Source organism: Primulina tabacum, chromosome 3 (genome assembly GCF_025594145.1).
Source record: "Primulina tabacum isolate GXHZ01 chromosome 3, ASM2559414v2, whole genome shotgun sequence".
Lineage (NCBI taxonomy): Eukaryota > Viridiplantae > Streptophyta > Magnoliopsida > Lamiales > Gesneriaceae > Primulina > Primulina tabacum.
Genome location: NC_134552.1, coordinates 16,609,493 through 16,629,526, shown reverse-complemented (window position 1 = coordinate 16,629,526; position 20,034 = coordinate 16,609,493). Strand labels below are relative to the sequence as shown.

General features: G+C 39.4%; 1 pseudogene; it reads left to right on the top strand.

The window, feature by feature from the left end:
* The first annotated feature begins 5,309 nt into the window (after window positions 1–5,309).
* LOC142538518 (uncharacterized) lies at window positions 5,310–19,325 on the top strand (annotated as a pseudogene).
* The last annotated feature ends 709 nt before the right edge of the window (window positions 19,326–20,034 follow it).

The following is a 20,034-nucleotide window of genomic DNA, read 5'->3' as shown; positions in this document are numbered from 1 at the left end:
AATTTTAAGATTATGATATTATCAATATTTATAAATACATTAAAATAATTATAAATAATTATATAAGTATGCAATATGTGGGTCGATGTATTAGGAATTAGACCAATTGTACCACTTAAAACCGATTGAACATAATCTTTATTGGACGGGTTACCTCGTGCTATTCGAGTTTTAGCTGAAAAATGGTAATGAAATCGAGCTTAAAGCTGGCCTAGAAATGACCAAAGGTAATAAACATTGAATTTAATATAAATTTATGATATATTTGTATGTAAAAATAAAACAATCACATTGGAATAATAATTTAATTTATCAAGTTTTATACTAATGTTTTGTATGTTGTTCCATTGTAAAAAGTAAGGAATTTCATAACATACTTTATTTAGTATTGATATAATATTTCAATTTTTTTACAGCAATATAATATCTCTAAAAATACACTCTCCAATTTTATTTTGTTAAACTGGTTTTACATTACTGAAAAAATGGAACAAAACAAAATCTTGAAAATAAAATTATTTCAACATTAAATTATTAATAATCATATTTTATAAAAAAATATAAAAATGGGAAAAACGAAGTCACCCTCTTGCAATGGGGAAAAAATTAAAGCAGAAAATGATTAAAGCAGGCAATTCACCTTCCCCCATTAGCGAACTCGCGCCTTTCACCTCTTTTCTTCTTCTCATTCACTCGTTTCGTGTTGTATACTATTGTCATGGGCTCTTGCTTTTTTGACACCAATATTCATATAACCAAGTGAAAAGGTCAGTTTCTTTCTTTGAATAATTTAAATCTACCAATTTTCAATGAATGGAATTTTGATGCAGAAGATTTATGTTAAAGAATGAATGCTTTGTTAATGATGTAGTGAGGGTGCTTTTTTTGATTTGTTGAGAAAAATGGGTGTTCTTATTTATCCAATTTAATTTCATTTATTGATTGTTTTCTTTATGTAAGTCATTGATGATACCAAATTTTCCCTTGGTTCCCTTGGTCGGGTCTGGTGAGCTTAAGCTTCAGATCAACAATGTTTGAACCGGATCGGATGGAACACTACTGGTCCATACAGACCAATGGATATTGGAAGGTGTCGAAAATTTTTCCGACGCGACCACTTTGACCTTTTGATCGGATTTAAGAATAAAGAAAATGGGAAGATGCGATATGTGAAAGTTAATATCTTGATGCCTTTGACCATGAAATAGACATGAGTATTTATAGTGGTTGAGAAGACTTCTTCACATACCGTGTCGAAGTCTATTTTAGGTAAATTTCCTTATAAAATTAAATTCTTCTCCAATCACTGCAAGTTCGGCCCGGATTTCTTGTCACATCTAATCATACGGCGAGATTCTAGCATATTTAAAGATTATTCACGCTTTTGACATATGACAAAGTTCTTAGGATAGGAACATGACATTTGGGCCTGAGATTCATGTCACAAGCACCTGTGCTTGACAGAACTCTGCTCCGGATGCTGGTTATACCTGTGGTTCGGCTGAGTTCTGTCCAGGGCTCGGCTACCAAGGCTCGGCTGAAGTGGCTCGGCTACCAGGGCTCGGCCATTGGGGCTCGGCCGGCCGAGCTTGGTGCTCGACCGATCGGCCGAGCCCTACCTCAGGCTTGGCCGAGCTTGGTGCTCGACCGATGTGTTCAAGAAGAACGGCTGAGCTCGTTCAGAGATGGTACCGAATTCGGACAAGTCGTGCTCGACGGGTTACGTTTAAGATCCTCAGGATGAAATAGGACTCAAGCGCGGTTGAATATTTGGGGCATCAGTAGTAACCCCCCCTTGTGGTCTAAAAGAAGTATTGAATTTTAGACCAGTGAATTGCTATGATTGAGCTTTAAGCCCTTGAGTTCAACATTGGTTGCGAGAAGATCTAGACCGTTCAAGTTATTTGCAAGATTTTGGTTGGCTAGGATCAGACGGTGGTACGGATCCCGAGGCCTTTGAACAGGCATGATCCTAGTCGTCTATTCTTGATTTAATCGGACGGCTCTCCTTCGTCTGACCTTCTTATAAATATGGCCTTCCCTTCATTCTAAAATCTCACAATTCTCTCCATTTCTCTCCCAAGTTACAAAGCGTCTCCCGCCCTTTCGACGTTCTCGGTTCGGACAACTTTCTTGAGTTCGGTAACCTCTCGCTCCCAACTCTGTACTTCTTGACCACTTTGGTAAGTTCTTCTTCCTGTGTTAATTGCAATACTTTGGTTAAGACATGGATGAAGCTATAGGCACTTCTTCCCCCTCCCCTTCGGAGACTTCGGTGGAGCTTCCCTGATACGAAATTAAGGCTTCGGTCTTAGGGTATGATGATGTCTCTAGGATTAGAGAGTTATCGGGATTATCTTAGGATATTGATATTCAGATCCCTGAGATTACAGATAGGGCTCATCTCCCCCCCGACGGATATTGCACATTTTACTTGGACCAACTGGAGATGGCTCTTCGGTTTTCTATCCCCAGGATAGTTCAGTGCCTTTGTGATCACTATCATATATGCCCAAGTCAATTAGCTCCCAATTCCTTTAGCACGCTTCTGGCTTTAGGAATATTGCTTAGGTATTTCGATATACCCCTCTCCGTAGCCCTCTTAGATCGCTTTGTGAAAATCAAAAGAAAAGAAATTGGTCGGTTTTACCTATCACCCCGGCCCGGGTGTGATTTTCTGGGCGGGGGAACCTTTCATCTCACAAAGGTTGGATGAACAGATATTTTTATGTAGAGTCTGAGCCTCTTCCTTGGCACTGCGCTATGGCTTAGGCCGAGCAGTTAACCCTTAGAGATCCTCCCGCACCTAGGCGTGCCATCGACCTGACCCGCTTCCTCGCTAGTATCTCGGAAAGGTGTTTTGACGTCAAAAGCCTGGTCCAGGATGATCTTCTTTGTGAATTTAGGTTCTGCAAAAAAGGAGTCGAAGTGGAGGGAGACATAGGTATATTTTCCTCAGCCTTTCCACTTTCCCATTGAAAACCAATATTATGCTGACTCCATGTTTCTTTTGCTTCGTATGTCTCCCCTTCCCCAACATCTTCATTTTCTTCTTTTTTTTTTTAACAGACGAAAGGATCATGAAGTCGGAAATGCTCCAGAACATGAAGAGGAGGAAAGCTGAGATAGGAGCCTCTTCAAAATCCTCCACTGCTGAGGCCAAAGGGAAACAAAAGAAAGTGCCCATGGAGTCTGATGGGCAGCCAATGAAGAAGACTCTCAAGACCACTGCTTCGTTCCCGACCCCCCAAGGCTCTGGGTAGAGGATACACAGTCCTTCCCCCGTTCATGACCACCATGATTCCGAAGAGGTTGAGCTGGAGGCACCCCTCGACCATGAGACCTCCTTCATAGCCCGTCCTTCCGGACCGAAAGCCCTAAATTTTGTTCGGCACTTGGTATCCTCTGAAGATCTTGCCCTCGTGAAGGCTGCCACCGACCTTCAAGCCATAGAGGCTATGCTCCTTAACTTTATGCAGGTAACTAGTTTTGTTTCTTTCGCATCACTAATTTTTTTTTTTTTTTGAACATGTGCCTTCGCTTCGCAGGCTCTGATTTGGGGAGGAGAAGTCATTGGTCGGATATGTGGAGCTCGGGAGATGGCTAATTCCTCCCAAAAATCAATGAATGACGTCCTCAGTCGACATGGGGAACTTATGAAGCGGATGGAGGATCTCCACACGAAAAAAGAGGCAGAGAAGGTGGCTTTCCTAGCCGAACTCGAAGCTGCCCGAGCTCATGCACAAGTCTTTGAGGACAAAGCCGCTTGGGCTGAGCAGAAGACACTTCAATTCGAGGAACAACTGCGGAAAAAAGACCATGAAGCCGAGGCCATGTGGCTTCAAAAGAAGGAAGAGTTCATCCACTCTTCGGAATTTGATTCGTTGTGCTCGGCCCAAACCATATCGCAGTGCCAAGGAAGAGGCTCAGACTCTACATAAAAATATCTGTTCATCCAACTTTGTGAGATGAAGGGTTCCCGCCCAGAAAATCACACCCGGGCCGGGGTGATAGGTAAAACCGACCATTTCTTTTCTTTTGATTTTCACAAAGCGATCTAAGAGGGCTACAGAGATGGGTATATCGAAATACCTAAGCAATATTCCTAAAGCCAGAAGCGTGCTAAAGGAATTGGGAGCTAATTGACTTGGGCATATAAGATAGTGATCACAAAGGCACTGAACTATCCTGGGGATAGGAAACCGAAGACCCATCTCCAGTTGGTCCAAGTAAAATGTGCAATATCCGTCGGGGGGGAGATGAGCCCTACTGTAGTCTCAGGGATCTGAATATCAATATCCGAAGATAATCCCGATAACTCTCTAATCCTAGAGACATCGTCATATCCTAGGACCGAAACCTTAATTTCGTACCAGGGAAGCTCCACCGAAGTCTTCGAAGGGGAGGGGGAAGAAGTGCATATAGCTTCATCCATGTCTTAACCAAAGTATTGCAATTAACACAGGAAGAAGAACTTACCAAAGTGGTCAAGAAAAACAGAGTTGGGAGCGAGAGGTTACCGAACTCAAGACAGTTGGCCGAACCGAGAACGTCGAAAGGGCGGGAGACGCTTTGTAACTTGGGAGAGAAATGGAAAGAATTGTGAGATTTTAGAATGAAGGGAAGGCCATATTTATAAGAAGGTCAGACGAAGGAGAGCCGTCCGATTAAATCAAGAATAGACGACTAGGATCATGCCTGTTCAAAGGCCTCGGGATCCGTACCACCGTCTGATCGTAGCCAACCAAAATCTTGCAAATAACTTGAACGGTCTAGATCTTCTCGCAACCAATGTTGAACTCGAGGGCTTAAAGCTCAATCATAGCAATTCACTGGTCTAAAATTCAATACTTCTTTTAGACCACAAGGGGGTTACTACTGATGCCCCAAATATTCAACCGCGCTTGAGTCCTATTTCATCCCGAGGACCTTAATTAAACGTAACCCGTCGAGCACGACTCGTCCGAATTCGGTACCATCTCTGAACGAGCTCAGCCGTTCTTCTTGAACACATCGGTCGAGCCCCAGTGGCCGAGCCCTGGTGCTCGGCCAAGCCCGAGGTAGGGCTTGGCCGTGCTCGGCCGATCAGTTGAGCACCAAGCTCGGCCGGCCGAGCCCCAGTGGCCGAGCACCAGCCGAGGTAGGGCTCGGCCGAGCCCTGGTGCTCGGCCGATCCCTGGTAGCCGAGCCACTTCGGCCGAGCCTTGGTAGCCGAGTCCATGGTAGCCGAGCCCTGGACAGAACTCAGCCGAACCACAGGTATCCGAGCAGAGTTCTGTCAAGCACATGTGCTTGTGACATGAATCTCAGGCCCAAGTGTCCTGTTCCTATCCTAAGAACTTTGTCATATGTCAAAAGCGTGAATAATCTTTAAATATGCTAGAATCTCGCCGTATGATTAGATGTGACAAGAAATCCGGGCCGAACTTGCAGTGATTGGAGAAGAATTTAATTTTATAAGGAAATTTACCTAAAATAGACTTCGACACGGTATGGGAAGAAGTCTTCTCAACCACTATAAATACCCATGTCTATTTCATGGTCAAAGACATCAAGATATTAACTTTCACATATCGCATCTTCCCATTTTCTTTATTCCTAAATCCGATCTAAAGGTCAAAGTGGTCGCGTCGGAAAAATTTTCGACACCTTCCAATATCCATTAGTCTGTATGGACCGGTAGTGTTCCATCCGTTCCGGTTCAAACATTGTTGATCTGAAGCTCAAGCTCACCAGACCGGACCCAGGGAAAATTTGGTATCATCAGTCATGATATTTTTTTAGCTGACATTTATTCGAATTATGCTAAGTCTGTGCTTATTTAGCTTGAAAGGTTGTAGCTTTATCGACTTATTTTTATTTATCCAATTTAATGTTATTTAATATTTTTCTTTATTTAAGTCATGACACTTTTTAGCTGACATTTAATCGAATTGCGCAAGTTTGTGCTTGTTTAGCTTGAAAGATTGTAGCTTTATTGATTTTTTTAATTATGTCTTTGCATGGTCATAGCTGGATTGGTTTAAATTTTGTTTCTTGAACTTCTGGCTCGCAAGTTTGTTTGTGGAAGTACATAGTTTTCAAATTCTGGTGATTCAATGTTTGTACTCATGTGATGGCGTTCTTTCACAAATTTTCTACAATTATGCAAATTCAGATGCTGCTATAATTTCGAAATCAAACAATTCACATTTCCTTCTGTTATGCAATTGCAACGGTATGAATGCTACATTTTCCACTGTTCTTTCTTTATTTGTTCTGATGAACACTGCTGGTTGGTTCAAACATGGGGTTTGATTTCCTCTCATGAATGGATGCTTTTGGGTAGCTACTAATATACTTCAAATCTTTATTGGGGAATCATTCTTTTCTAGTTTTTAGTTTGCTTGAATATTTTCGGCAGTAATTTATTACACGTGGAAACAAGTTGAAACATAAATCTGTGCTGTCACTTTGGTTACATGCCTTAATTTTTGCTAAATGATGAATACGATATGTTCTTAACTAAATGAACTTTTCTGGTGCTATGGGTTTATTCTTTTCAATTAACAAGTTCTGATGTATGCATTGAGAATAGTGTATAGAAATAAAAAATGGAATCGCATAGTTCTACGCGGCAGATACTTCGTTAATACTAATTGCTGGTATTATTCTGGTGGCCAATGTTTGAGCTCTGCACCACGATCAGAGAATCATTCGTCTCGAGATAGTTTGACAGACAGATATCTGTCAAATTCGGCGGTCATCAGGACTAGTTCATGAGAGAAGGCGCACAAGTGTTCATATGAGGTTTGACGCTAATTGGGGAAGCTTTCTACTAAGATTTTATAGTTCTGAAGGCAATGGAAGGAATGCAAGTGAGGATAAGCGCGTACAGGCCAAGGATGTGGCTGATTGTGATGAGAAAAAGGTTCATAAGGAAGACAAGTCCGAAAATGTAAGGCATGCACATGCACGACTTGGGGTGGAAGATCAAATGGAGTGGCTGAAAAATGAAAAAATTGATATGGAGAATAAAAAGAAGGAATCCCCTTTTCTACCCCGGCGAGAAAGATTTAGAAATGAGTTTTTGCGAAGGATTGTGGCATGGGAAAAAATCTCTCTCTCATGGGATACTTTTCCTTATTTTATTCAGTATGTGCTATCCCAGATTTTTGCTATCTTCCCTTGCTACAGTTAATTGCTTGTTGGGACTCAAAAGAGATTCCTCTTGCAGTGAACACTCTAAAAACCTTCTGGTGGAATGTGCAGCGTCCCATTTGAAGAACAAGAAGTTTACCACTGCCTACGGTGGGCGTTTGAGTTCTTCGAGTGGGAGAATATTGCTTAAGAGCATTGTAGGTAGATCTTTTACCGATACAGCTTCAATTTTATTAGAAATTGTTGTTAATCTAGGAAGTTATTATTTTGTTGAGAATGAGTCCTTGTTCTAAAGGTACAGAGCTTTACCAGGAAAGATTGGTCCGAACACTTGCAAGGGACTTACAAGTTCCACTATTAGTGCTTGATAGCAGCATTTTGGCTCCATAACTGTAAGCTTGGAAGTTGTTTGCCCCCTATTTGATGGGCCTGCGTCCCCTGTGCAAGAGTTTACCAATTTTTATTTCACTCGTTATAAATGATACATCTTCAAAATTTAGTAGTAAAATGAGGATTTACCTGCTGTAATTGTTTCTGTATACATTATATTCCAAGATGTAGCCCCGCTTTATTTCATTCTCGGCGATACTGACTTTCTGATATTCTATTTTCATGTTTCTCTTGTTTTATTAGTTGGAGAAATGGTCCAGATTATGATAATACTCTTTTGTGGGCGATTATTTAGGATTCTACTGAAGATTGAAGTTAACGCAGCGGGATGGACAGAGAATCGGCTGAAAGCACCGTATTCTTCTTCTTATTCACTCCAATGATTAGGTTACAAAGACTTAAATAATATAAACTAAGAGATAAGATAATCTACTCCTAATCTAATCCTAGGAAAACAAAATACAAAATGAATATAGATAACGAAGATAAAAGATTGATAAAAGATCCTATTCAACTAATTACGAAGATAAAAGATTAGATAAGATTGTTCAACACTCCCCCTCAAGGTGGGTCATATAGATTTATCATTCCCAGCTTGGAAGATAATTCAGCAAATGTGGGACGGAACAGAGCTTTTGTAAGTATGTCAGCTAGCTGAAGAGGAGAAGGAACATAGGTGACAGTAATAACCCCATCTTCAATCTTCTCGCTAATGAAGTGACGATCTACCTCAACATGTTTCGTCCTATCATGATGTACTGGATTCTTTGATATGCTAATGGCAGCTTGATTGTCACACAACATTTCAACTGGATGATTTTCTTCCACCTTTAACTCTATTAACAGTCGTCTGAGCCACATCCCTTCACATATCCCATGGGCCAATGCCCAAAATTCTGCTTCTGCACTACTCCGGGCAACGACAGATTGCTTCTTACTCCTCCACGTCACTAGGTTTCCCCACACAAATGTACAATACCCTGATGTCGAGCGTCGGTCGGTAGTGGATCCAGCCCAATCAGCATCACTGTATACCCTAGTTCTTCGATCGGCAGTCTTTCTAAATAGGATTCCTTTACCAATGGATCCTTTGAGGTACCTCAACACTCGATATGCAGCAGTCATATGTTCCTCAGTCGGATTGTTCATGAATTGACTGATAACACTTACCACAAAACCAATGTCTGGTCGTGTATGTGAAAGATATATTAGTTTTCCCACTAATCTTTGATATCTTCCCTTGTCTACTAATCGATGGTCCCCTTTTTCACCCAATTTGATATTTCGATCCATTGGCGTGTCTGTCGGCTTACACCCTAACATTCCTGTTTCTTGCAAAAGATCAGTAACATATTTGCGTTGAGAAATAAATATGCCACCAGTAGATCTGGCTATTTCCATTCCCAGAAAATATTTTAGATGTCCAAGGTCTTTCATCTCAAATTCCCTACTGAGGAGAAGTTTCACGTGATCAATTTCTTATTTGTGATTCCCTGTGAGTACAATGTCATCCACATAAACAATAAGAATAGCAATTTTACCTTCCCTGGAGTGTTTCACGAATAAGGTATGATCAGCCTGACATTGAGAGTAGCCATCGTTTTTTAACACTTTCATGAATCGATAAAACCAAGCTCTAGGAGATTGTTTAAGTCCATACAGGGACTTTCGCAACTTGCACACCTTGTTACTCGGAATTTGGGATTCAAAGCCAGGAGGTATTCTCATGAAGACTTCCTCCTCAAGATCACCATTAAGAAATGCATTTTTGACATCAAGTTGATACAATGGCCAGTCGAGGTTAGCCGCGAGAGACAGAAGAACTCGGATAGTGTTAAGCCTAGCAACAGGAGTAAAGGTTTCTTGGTAGTCAATGCCGTATGACTGAGTATACCCCTTGGCTACAAGTCTAGCTTTTAATCGTTCTATACTCCCATCTGACTTCTGTTTCACTGTGAAAATCCACTTGCACCCGACCGGTTTCTTACCTGATGGAAGATCAGTGATGTCCCACGTGTTGTTCTTTTCTAACGCCTTTATTTCATCAAAGACAGCAATTTTCCAGTTTGGATCATTTAATGCATCTTCGATATTAGAAGGAATCCGAACCTGATCTAGATTGGCCAGGAAGGCACAATATGTAGGTGAGAACCGTTCAAATGAGACAAAATTGCCTATAGGGTGTTGTGTGCATGATCGGGTTGCTTTTCGTAGTGCAATAGGCCTTTCATCAAGATTATCATCAAGCTCACTGCTGTTAATAACATGAGTATCAGTATTAGTCAATTCTCGAGAGTGTGTACCTGGATTTATTCTCGGGGAGATGTCATTGGCAGCCTGAAGTTCTGTGGGCATTTGTATAGTCTCTTGATGATGATGCTTTCTACGAGAATATGTATGAATTGGCTCATGGAGGTTAGGTTTTCTATGATCTGGGGAGGAGTCCATTGGTGTAATAATAGATGCAAGATGCTCTATATGTGGGATGGATGGGATTGTGAAATCCAAACTGTCTGGTTCATTAATGGATGACTCCCCATGAAGTGAAGAGCCTGGGTAGAATGACTGAGATTCAAAGAATGTGACATCCATAGAAGTGTAGTATTGTTTCGTGGTGGGTGAATAGCATTTGTACCCTTTCTGGTATGGTGAATAGCCGAGAAAGATGCACTTGGTAGCACGAGGTTCGAGTTTGTTACGGTGATGTGAGTGTATCTGGACAAATGAAGAGCAACCAAACACTTTAAGGGGAATGTCATGTAGTAAATGAGGTGAAGGATAAGTTTCTAGGAGGGTTTGGATAGGCGTTTTAAATTGCAGTATCCTTGAGGGCATTCTGTTTATTAGGTATGTGGCAGTTAGTATGGCGTCACCCCAATAGGACTGGGGAACATTCGAGGTAAGGAGTAATGCATGAGCAACCTCAAGGAGATGACGATTTTTGCGTTCAGAGACTCCGTTTTGTTGAGGGGTATAAACACATGAGCTTTGGTGAATAATCCCATGTGATTGCAGATAACTTCCCAACTCAGAATTGAAATAATCACGAGCCCTATCAGTGCGTAACACACGAATATGAGAGGAAAATTGGGTTTTGATCATTGAGTGAAAATGTTTAAAGTTCTTAGTACTTTCAGATTTATTTTTCATGAGGAAAAACCACGATAGCCGTGTGTGGTCATCGATAAACAAGATAAACCAGCGAGTTCCGTTAAGGTTGGGGGTATTAGATGGCCCCCAAATATCACTGTGGATAAGAGAGAATGGCGAAGATGGTTTATAACAATTGATCTGAAAGTTGTACGTGTGTGTTTAGAAAATTGACATATATCACAATTAAATGGAATTTTATTGCCAAATAAGTCTGGAAACAATTTTTGAAGATACAATGGATTTGGATGACCTAAACGATAGTGTCATAAAACAATATCCTTGATCTTATTAGAACTTAAAGCAGAAGTAGAGTGAGGTACTGATTTTGGGGCAGAAGTTAAGTCCAAAGCACCATCTGTCTTGAGAATATATAATCCCCCTGAAAGTTCAGCACTGCCAATCTTCTTCCCCGATGCCACATCCTGGAAAACACACGAATTACACAAGAACTTAGTCAGGCAACCAAGCTCATGATTCAGTTTACTAACAGATAGTAAATTACACGCAAGTTCTGGCACAAACAGGACTGAATGAAGACAAATATCCTTAGTTAACTGAATGGAGCCATAACCAGTCACGGTGGATAGAGAACCATTGGCTATTCGAACTGTGTTAGGAGCATTGCACTGCTGAAAACTATGAAAGTAGTTGAGGCACCCAGTTATATGGTCGGATGCACCTGAGTCGATTATCCAATAGGATGACATATCATGTTGTGAGGATGTAAATGAGGCAATACCTGAGTGAGCCACATTACCGATGCTGCTGAGAGATGGAGTGGCAGTGACAGTAGGCTGTCCAAACAACTTCTGGAGAGCATCGAGTTGTTCCTTCGTGAAGGGTGGCTGTTCTGAATTTTGAGAATCAACAGTGGCTGTGTTTGCGCGTCGTTCTCTTGCTGGTTTCCAATCGGCAGGTTTCCCATGAATTTTCCAGCAAGTATCTATAGTATGTGAAGATTTGCGACATTTTGGACACCACAGACGGCTTTGTTTGTGTTGGCCAATACCGGGTAAATTTGGAATCATACGCATACCACCATTAGAGTCATCACTTGGTGAAGGGAGACGATGTTGGGCAGCCAAGGCAGATGCGTCGACAGTTGAGGGAAGATCTGTCGTTGTTAACATAATCTTCCGACGGCTCTCTTCATGACGAACAACAGAGAATACACCTCGAAGGCTTGGTAATGGTTTAGTGCCCAGAATTCTCCCCCTTACGTCGTCAAGTGATGGATTGAGTCCAGACAGGAATCTGAATATCCTTCGCTGCTCCACAATACACCTAAATCGGTCACCATCTGCTGGACACTCCCAGTCATGTACTTCAAAGAGATCTAATTGCTGCCATAGACGTGTAAGTGCATTGAAGAAATCAGTGACGGAGGACTCTCCTTGGCGGATATCTTGCAACCGGCATTCGATAGCAAACAATTCGGAGGTGTTATCTTTGCTGGAGTATGTGTCCTTTGCGGCTTCCCAGATTTCCTTGGCACTGCGATATAGGAGAAAGTTCTCTCCTATCTCGGTTGTCATGGAATTTATTAACCAAGACATAACCATACAATTCTCTGAATTCCACATCCGGGATTTTGGATCGTCAGAAGTAGGACATATCGCTTCCCCGGACATGAAGCCATCTTTACCGCGGCCACAGATGAAAAGCTTGACAGATTGTGACCACTGTAAATAATTCTTGCCATTCAGACGATGACAAGTGATGGGTACCGACGGGAAATCAATTGCCGAGGGGTTGTGTTCTTGAGGAAGAGATATTTTCGGCGTTGCCATACCTTGTTTGGTCATGTATATCCCGCTGGCTCTGATACCATGAAGTTAACGCAGCGGGATGGACAGAGAATCGGCTGAAAGCACCGTATTCTTCTTCTTATTCACTCCAATGATTAGGTTACAAAGACTTAAATAATATAAACTAAGAGATAAGATAATCTACTCCTAATCTAATCCTAGGAAAACAAAATACAAAATGAATATAGATAACGAAGATAAAAGATTGATAAAAGATCCTATTCAACTAATTACGAAGATTAAAGATTAGATAAGATTGTTCAACAAAGATTGTTCATCTGAAAATGAATCAGATGAGGACAACACAGAATCAGTTGTAGAATGCATATCAGACTCTGAAATCGAGGATGAAAATGAGGCCAGTAATGAGGAAGATTGTGCCGGTGGTGATGGAAGAACGGATGATAGTGATGATGAAGTTGATGTACAAGCTACAGCTGAAGCTCTGAAAAAGCTTGTACGTTACAACCTTGATGAGATGAAGAAGGTAACATTTTTGTAAAATCTCAAACAATAACAGTCTTGAATCCGAGGAGAATGAAAAGAGAGAACAAGTGTTATGTACATTATTAATGTGATTTTGTTTCACTCTTGAAGGAGCTGATCTTAGTGTACCTCTGCATGTGTGCGGAGCACATTTTTCTGTGGCATGAGTGTCAGATATGCATAAACTATGATATTATAGCTCCAAGTTTTGTTTGACTAAGAATCGCTTAATACACTTGAAGTTGTTGGCCATAATGCTATCTGAGATAATCATTCTCAAATCAATATTTTCTTTTTTAGGGCACTGGAGATACTCCTAAGAGCTTGGAATTGCATTATTTTTTCAGTAAATATACTCACAAATTTGTATTTGTTATGGCAGAGTGTTTCTGGAGAAGTAGAAAGCTCCTCAGCATCTTCAAAATCGTTGGCTGATGAGCCTTCTGATCAAGCTAACCAGGTCATTAAAGAATGGTAATGCTGCCTATTGCAAACTAATTTTACAGGGTGTATGATTGATTTCTAGTTCTGATTGGATTTTTGGTAAGGCTCCATAGTCTTGTATTGCTTTATGTATTAAATATCAGCAGCCAGTTACATATGCTATGTATGGTAAGGAGATATCGGAGGATGGATTGGAGGATGTGAGGGCCAAGGGTTACACACTTTCCCTTTTGTTTGGTAGGATGATAAGATGGAGAGGGAGGGAAAGAGTAAAGATATTGCAGCCCCTCCACAAATTCAATTTTTTATCCCTCTAACATCTAGGAATTGTAGGCAATGACCTTAAAACACATATTTGTCTCTCTTCTATTTTCTTGTTATGTAGGAACAAAGTGAAGTAGCTGTTGTCTTCGTCCCTTCCACCAAACCTAGCAAATCAAAGCTTTAAATTTCACCCTCCCCTCATGTAGTTTGGTAAATCGATGGTCTGACATCCTTCGTTTTAGAAACTCAGGGTGTCAGGGATCATGTTCGAAAACATAACATCGACATGTCTCTTTAGTTAGATGAAGGTTTTAAAAATAGATGCTGTTCACTTTTGTATATGATTGATTATGTTATTTAATTTTTTGTAAGTATTTTCAGGTTTTATATCTCACCTATATATTTTTCCAGGGGATTGGGTGAAGTACATTGGACCTTCCATCAGCATCGAAGCAAATAAAAGGTTACTGCTTTCATGTGGCATTCGTTGTCAAGTTTGTCATTTTGTTTTTGTTTTTTTAAGCTTTAACCATTGACACAATCATGGGCAAAACAATATAATTAGTGTACGCTTTCACCCCAATTATTTGCCCATAGTTTGTTAGCATTTTCTACATTATGCCGGAGATTTTGGATTGCTTGTGACTTGTTCTTTGCGTAGTGAACCATTCAACTTAAATTTGTTCCATGGTGTAACCATCTTAAGAAAATAATTTTCATTGATGCAAATCTATGTGCCTTGATGCTAATAATCATGTTTCAAATGCTTATACCAATATCACAAACAACAAATGGCATTACTCCCTGAAATGTACTTCAGATTATGCTAATATTTAAGTTTTTTCGAACCTCTGCAACGCCCTACATGAAATTAATGATATTTTAAAACCGTGTTTTTAAATCGAGCATAAAACCCCCTGTGAATGAGTAAATCTGCTTGATTTTTCAGAAACAGGGTTTGCAAAAACCTTTAATTTTATGTAATGATTTTTATGATTTTTCGATATTTACATGGGTGATAAATGCAATTTGCCTTACACTTTCCTAATTATAGTGGACAGTGATAACTTCCCAAAAATTCTGTTGTGTGTTTTCCTCGTTCTCGTGCTTAAAATATGCATAATATTATTTTGTTGATGGGCTACAGAAGCTGAGAAAGTTGTTGGCTGGGCTAAAAATCACTACCTTTCCTCATGCCTTTTAATCCTTCTGTTAAGGGGGATCGGTTGCATGTGCCTCGTGAGAGGTAATTATCTTTATATGTGTTTTATCTCTGAATCATCTTTTATCTTCTTAAAGGTGACGGCTGTCGGTTGTCATGTGTAGCCTTGAACTAGCAATTTTGAGGTTAAAGGAGCACGAAGTAGCAACCAAGAAGCCTTCTCAAAATTTGAAGGTTCTCTCTCTCTTTTTTTATCCAGAATATGAACACTCTGTTCACATATTTTTCCATTGACTGACAAGAAAAACTGCTTGTAGAATCTTGCTAAAGATGAGTACGAGACCAACTTTGTTTCAGCAGTAGTTCCTCCAGGTGAGATCGGTGTCAAATTTGATGATGTTGGTGCCCTTGAAGATGTGAAAAAGGCAGTGACTGAACTAGTGATCCTCCCGTTGCAGAGGCCTGAACTTTTTTCCCATGGAAATTTGCTACGGGTAACTCAGCTTGAGATGTATAGTATACAATTTTTCCATTTTATGGTCTTTCAGCCTATAAGCAGGTCATACCTTTTGTCAGCCTTGCAAAGGGATATTACTTTTTGGGCCTCCTGGAACGGGGAAAACTCTTATTGCAAAAGCGCTTGCAACAGAAGCTGGAGCTAACTTCATCAGCATCACCGGTTCAACACTAACATCTAAGGTAAAAGAAACAGTAGTGTTGGGTATTTGTAATTCTATCTACATCACATTCTGACTTATGAGTGGACCAAGTTTTCAGTGCTGGTTGCTCATAAGTCCTTACCATATAATATTGGCTGTTTGTTTAATATTTCAATGTGAATTTTGAGGAATCTTCTTGTGGTCAATAATAATTAGCTTGCTTAATTTAATGAATGGAAGCAAGCATGGTAGAGAGGGAAAAGATACAGTGCCTCATACTTGATGCTGTTTACTCAAGAACCGATGGTCAAGCTTTTCCCAATTGATGATTATATGATTCTGATTTTTTTTTTAATGCTCTACAATAAATTTAACTCTTTTGGCAAACTTTATGTCAGAGAACTTTAGGGGAGGTCTTGTTGTCTACTGCTAAAATTTAAAGAACACTAGTGTACCGGCGGCCGACGCACACAACTTTTATATCATTAATTTGATTTATATTCAAATAGGGGTAATTTCGTAATTTTAGAAAGTAATGAATGATCATTGTGCAATTTGGGTTATATATTTATATGGGGTTATGCCCCAATTGTAAAATTAACAAGGGATTAAACTACAATTTGAATTGATGAAATTAAAAAGGAAAAAAAAAAACAAAATAGACTATGACACAAACATTTGTTTCTATTATGCTGAGAATTAATAACAGTAATAGATAAAATACAGACCAAGTAGGCATGTAAATCATGAGATTATACATAATTAGGTAAGTATACACCTTAAGTTTAACATCATAAATTGGGATTTCAGTAACATGAACTATCAGCATGTGTTTATGATACACCCACCCTTGTGCACATAGTTTCATGGATTCAGTACATCTGGGCAGCCAGAAAAAGAAGATGAATTAAGTTACTTGCAAGTCAGAATTCACTTCAGCTTGCGAAAATATGTTGTAACAGCAGAAATTGGATTACCATCGGATACAATTTTTTTTGTTCTTTGAAAAGTTCTTTTGTTTAATTCAACTGACTTTGCGAATTAGTTACTTTCTTTTCGTGTAGTGGTTTGGGGATGCTGAAAAACTTACGAGGGCTCTCTTCTCCTTTGCCAGCAAGCTTGCGCCAGCAATAATTTTTGTTGATGAGGTAAGACCTGCTATGTTATGCCTGCCGACTGATGGCCTATGTGTGGTAAGGGGGAATAGTTCTAATCCCTCTTTGCTCAGAGTGCTCAATTGAAAATTTTGAAATAAATGTTTAGTGTATTATAATATGTTGTTAAGGCTATTACGTTGGTGATGGCTTATCTTTTCAAAATGATTTTGTCAAATTATCAGGTAACAGATGGCTTATGAATTATAGTAATGATTCGGTATGCTATTATTTTGTTCATATAATACCTTTTTATTCTATTATTATTTTTTAAATCGGAAACAAAATATTTGTATTCTATGTAGGGCTTCATACATGAATGAGGTGAAGATTCAATTCCCAAGGATGTGTCACCTTCCTTGGAGAGGGTGACTAATGCTTAAGAAGGAATCACAGAAGTTTTTGTATCCATATGAGATCAGCTTTGCCAAAATTTATAGGTTTTGATGTTATAAAAGAATAATTGTGTGATTTGTCTATATTCTAATCACAAGTTCATCTGAAAACTCAAGTTTTGTGAATAAGAGAAGCTTAGTTCTTGATACGCTCTAACATTCCCTGTCACATGCTCATCTCGAATGCAAATCATTCGACATATTAAGTGAAAGCTGTGTAATTGTTCTGAATGTTAGGATACTCACAAAGGCTGTGTTTGATATAATGTTGTTGAGATGATTTATGATTTTTCTCATCTGCTATTTTCAGCAGTTCCAATATCAACATTGAAGCTTTATAGAATCTTGATTATTGTTTACTTTGTGGAACCTCTAGAGTTTCATCTCTGTTCACAAGGAGACCAATTATGAGGAGGATTACCATGCAACTGAGCCACATCCATGCAGTTCTAAATTGCTACTTCTTGCCTTTCAGTTTGTATTTTCACCTTTATTTACTGGCTGTGTGGTGTTAAGCTCCCTTGTTATCTTCTTAGGATGTTGTTAAATCTTATTTATTAGCGGGCAATCGCATTTTAACTTTTAGATATTAAAATAAAAATTTACTCATGCCTGTGCATGCAGGTCGACAGCTTGCTTGGTGCTCGTGGTGGTTCTTTCGAGCACGAGGCCACTAGAAGAATGCGAAATTAGTTTATGGCTGCTTGGGATGGACTGAGGTCAAAAGACAGCCAGAGAATCCTTATCCTTGGTGCCACAAAAAGGCCTTTTGACCTTGATGATGCAGTCATTCATCGATTGCCAAGAAGGTAACTTTTACCGTCGTTCAAGTTGATACTCATAACAAAAAAATAGGTTATGCTTATAGTTCAACTTCTAAAAGAATATGTTTTGCTTCTTTTAGAATTTATGTGGATCTACCAGATGCTGAAAATCGTTTGAAAATACTCAAAATAATTCTAGCTCGAGAAAATTTGGAATCTGGATTTTCTTTCGATCAACTCGCAAATGCTACTGAAGGATATTCGGGGAGTGATCTAAAGGTCATTTGTTAAATTTCGGAGTGAGCTAAATTGAACTGCTGCCAGCCTTGCCTATTTAGGTATGGTGCTGAAATTTTGTGAATTTTTTTTCTTTGCAGAACCTTTGCATTGCTGCAGCATACAGACCTGCGCAAGAATTATTAGAAGAAGAAATCAAGGTAAACTCTACCAGTCATTATTATCTTAGTGATGAAATTTGCCGGTCCCGCATGATTAACTTCTTTGTTGTGTGTTTGTTTTCTGTATGTATGAAGGCGTTCTTTTTATTTTTATTTTTATTTTTTTTGGGGGGTGGGATGCGGGTGTGGCTGGTAAAAACCCTATGTTGGATGGTTCCAAGAATTAAAAAAGGTAAAAAGATTGGCTAAACTGAAATATCATGAAGCCAAATCGTCAAAGAATCTGAAAAACAGGAGAATGTGTTATCAGGCCGAAGCAAGCCCATCGATCTCTTCTGTAACATCCTTAGAATAGCCTCCGAGAAACACAGCTGTGAAAGAAATCACTAGCTAACAAACCTGTTGCTATAGTTCTTCAAAATGTGTTACCCTCCAGCACGTGTTGTTGACGGTGAATCAGAGAAACCACACTTTGCAGTCGTTTCATTGCAAGCCTTATTGACACCGAGTTTCAGAACTTGATTTTGTTCTTGATCCAACAATGGAACTGCTTTTCCTTTGATCCTGTTTCTTCCATGTCCCAGAACAAGTGTTTTGATGATAAGCAAATGACTTTACTTCTCTTTTTATCAATTTTTCTTCATTCTTGGCTGCTTGATACTCGAGTTTTTTTACAGGGTCACAGATTAGATGAAATCGCCGTGTTACGACCACTAAATTTGGATGATTTTGTTCATTCCAAAGCGAAGGTAAATTACTAGAAATTCTTGAGCAATCCATACTCTCTCTATTTTACATGATGTAACGAGCCTCGATACTTTTTACCTTCGAATGGTTTCCTGGAGCATATAAGGTCAAAACTCTTGCATAATATTTGCTCACCCTTTGGGCCAATACAAATTCGAATTTACCCACAATGTAGTTAGCTTATCAATCTTCTGTTTTCACTATCTTTTATGACATTGTTCTGTATGGTAACCTTTTCAGGTGGGACCATCGGTTGCATACGACGCAGCGAGCATGAACGAGCTACGTAAATGGAACGACCGGTATGGTGAAGGAGGAAGCCGGAGAAAATCCCCCTTCGGTTTCTGATTCAAATAGGTTGACAGATTATTTTTTTTTTCCCAGTAGAAAGTTGTACCAATGAGGTAAAATGTCCACCCTTTTTTGTACGAACGATCGCTGATTCATCTCTACTTGAATATGAATGACACCAATTTTTTTTTAAATCATATTGATATATGATGCATGAGATGAAATGTAGGAGAGATGGAATTTCATGTACATTACTTCATATGATAGGCATTATTAGATTTTTAGAAAGAACATAGAACTCATGAATCTCGATACCAATGTTCTTTATTACAACTTAAATTTAATTGTATTATTTTTACTTTCAGGAAAGATAATTATTTTATTGAAATTTTTTGTCGGCTTTTGGATGGCTTTCGATCCAATTTTAATATTCTAATTCAAATGTTATTGATATCATGTTTTACCTGCATGGATAAATTTATGTACCTATGATTCCAATGTACACTTTTAATATGTTGTAATTTTACATGTTGTCAATAACCTTTTATTCATAACCATTCCATTACTTTGATGTTGGTTCATATTTAATCTCTTCATACTTATCAAATCAGATATCGTGTGAAGGAGAAGCGCTCTTTTATAAAGCGGCCTTGGGCATGCGACACCAAGGAAGCTGATCAGACCAGCATATGTTCAAGTGAACTCGAGCTTTTAGCTTAGACCCGGACATGACAATAGGGCTTAAAGGGTCGGGAGTCTTGCCCTTGTTCTCACATCGC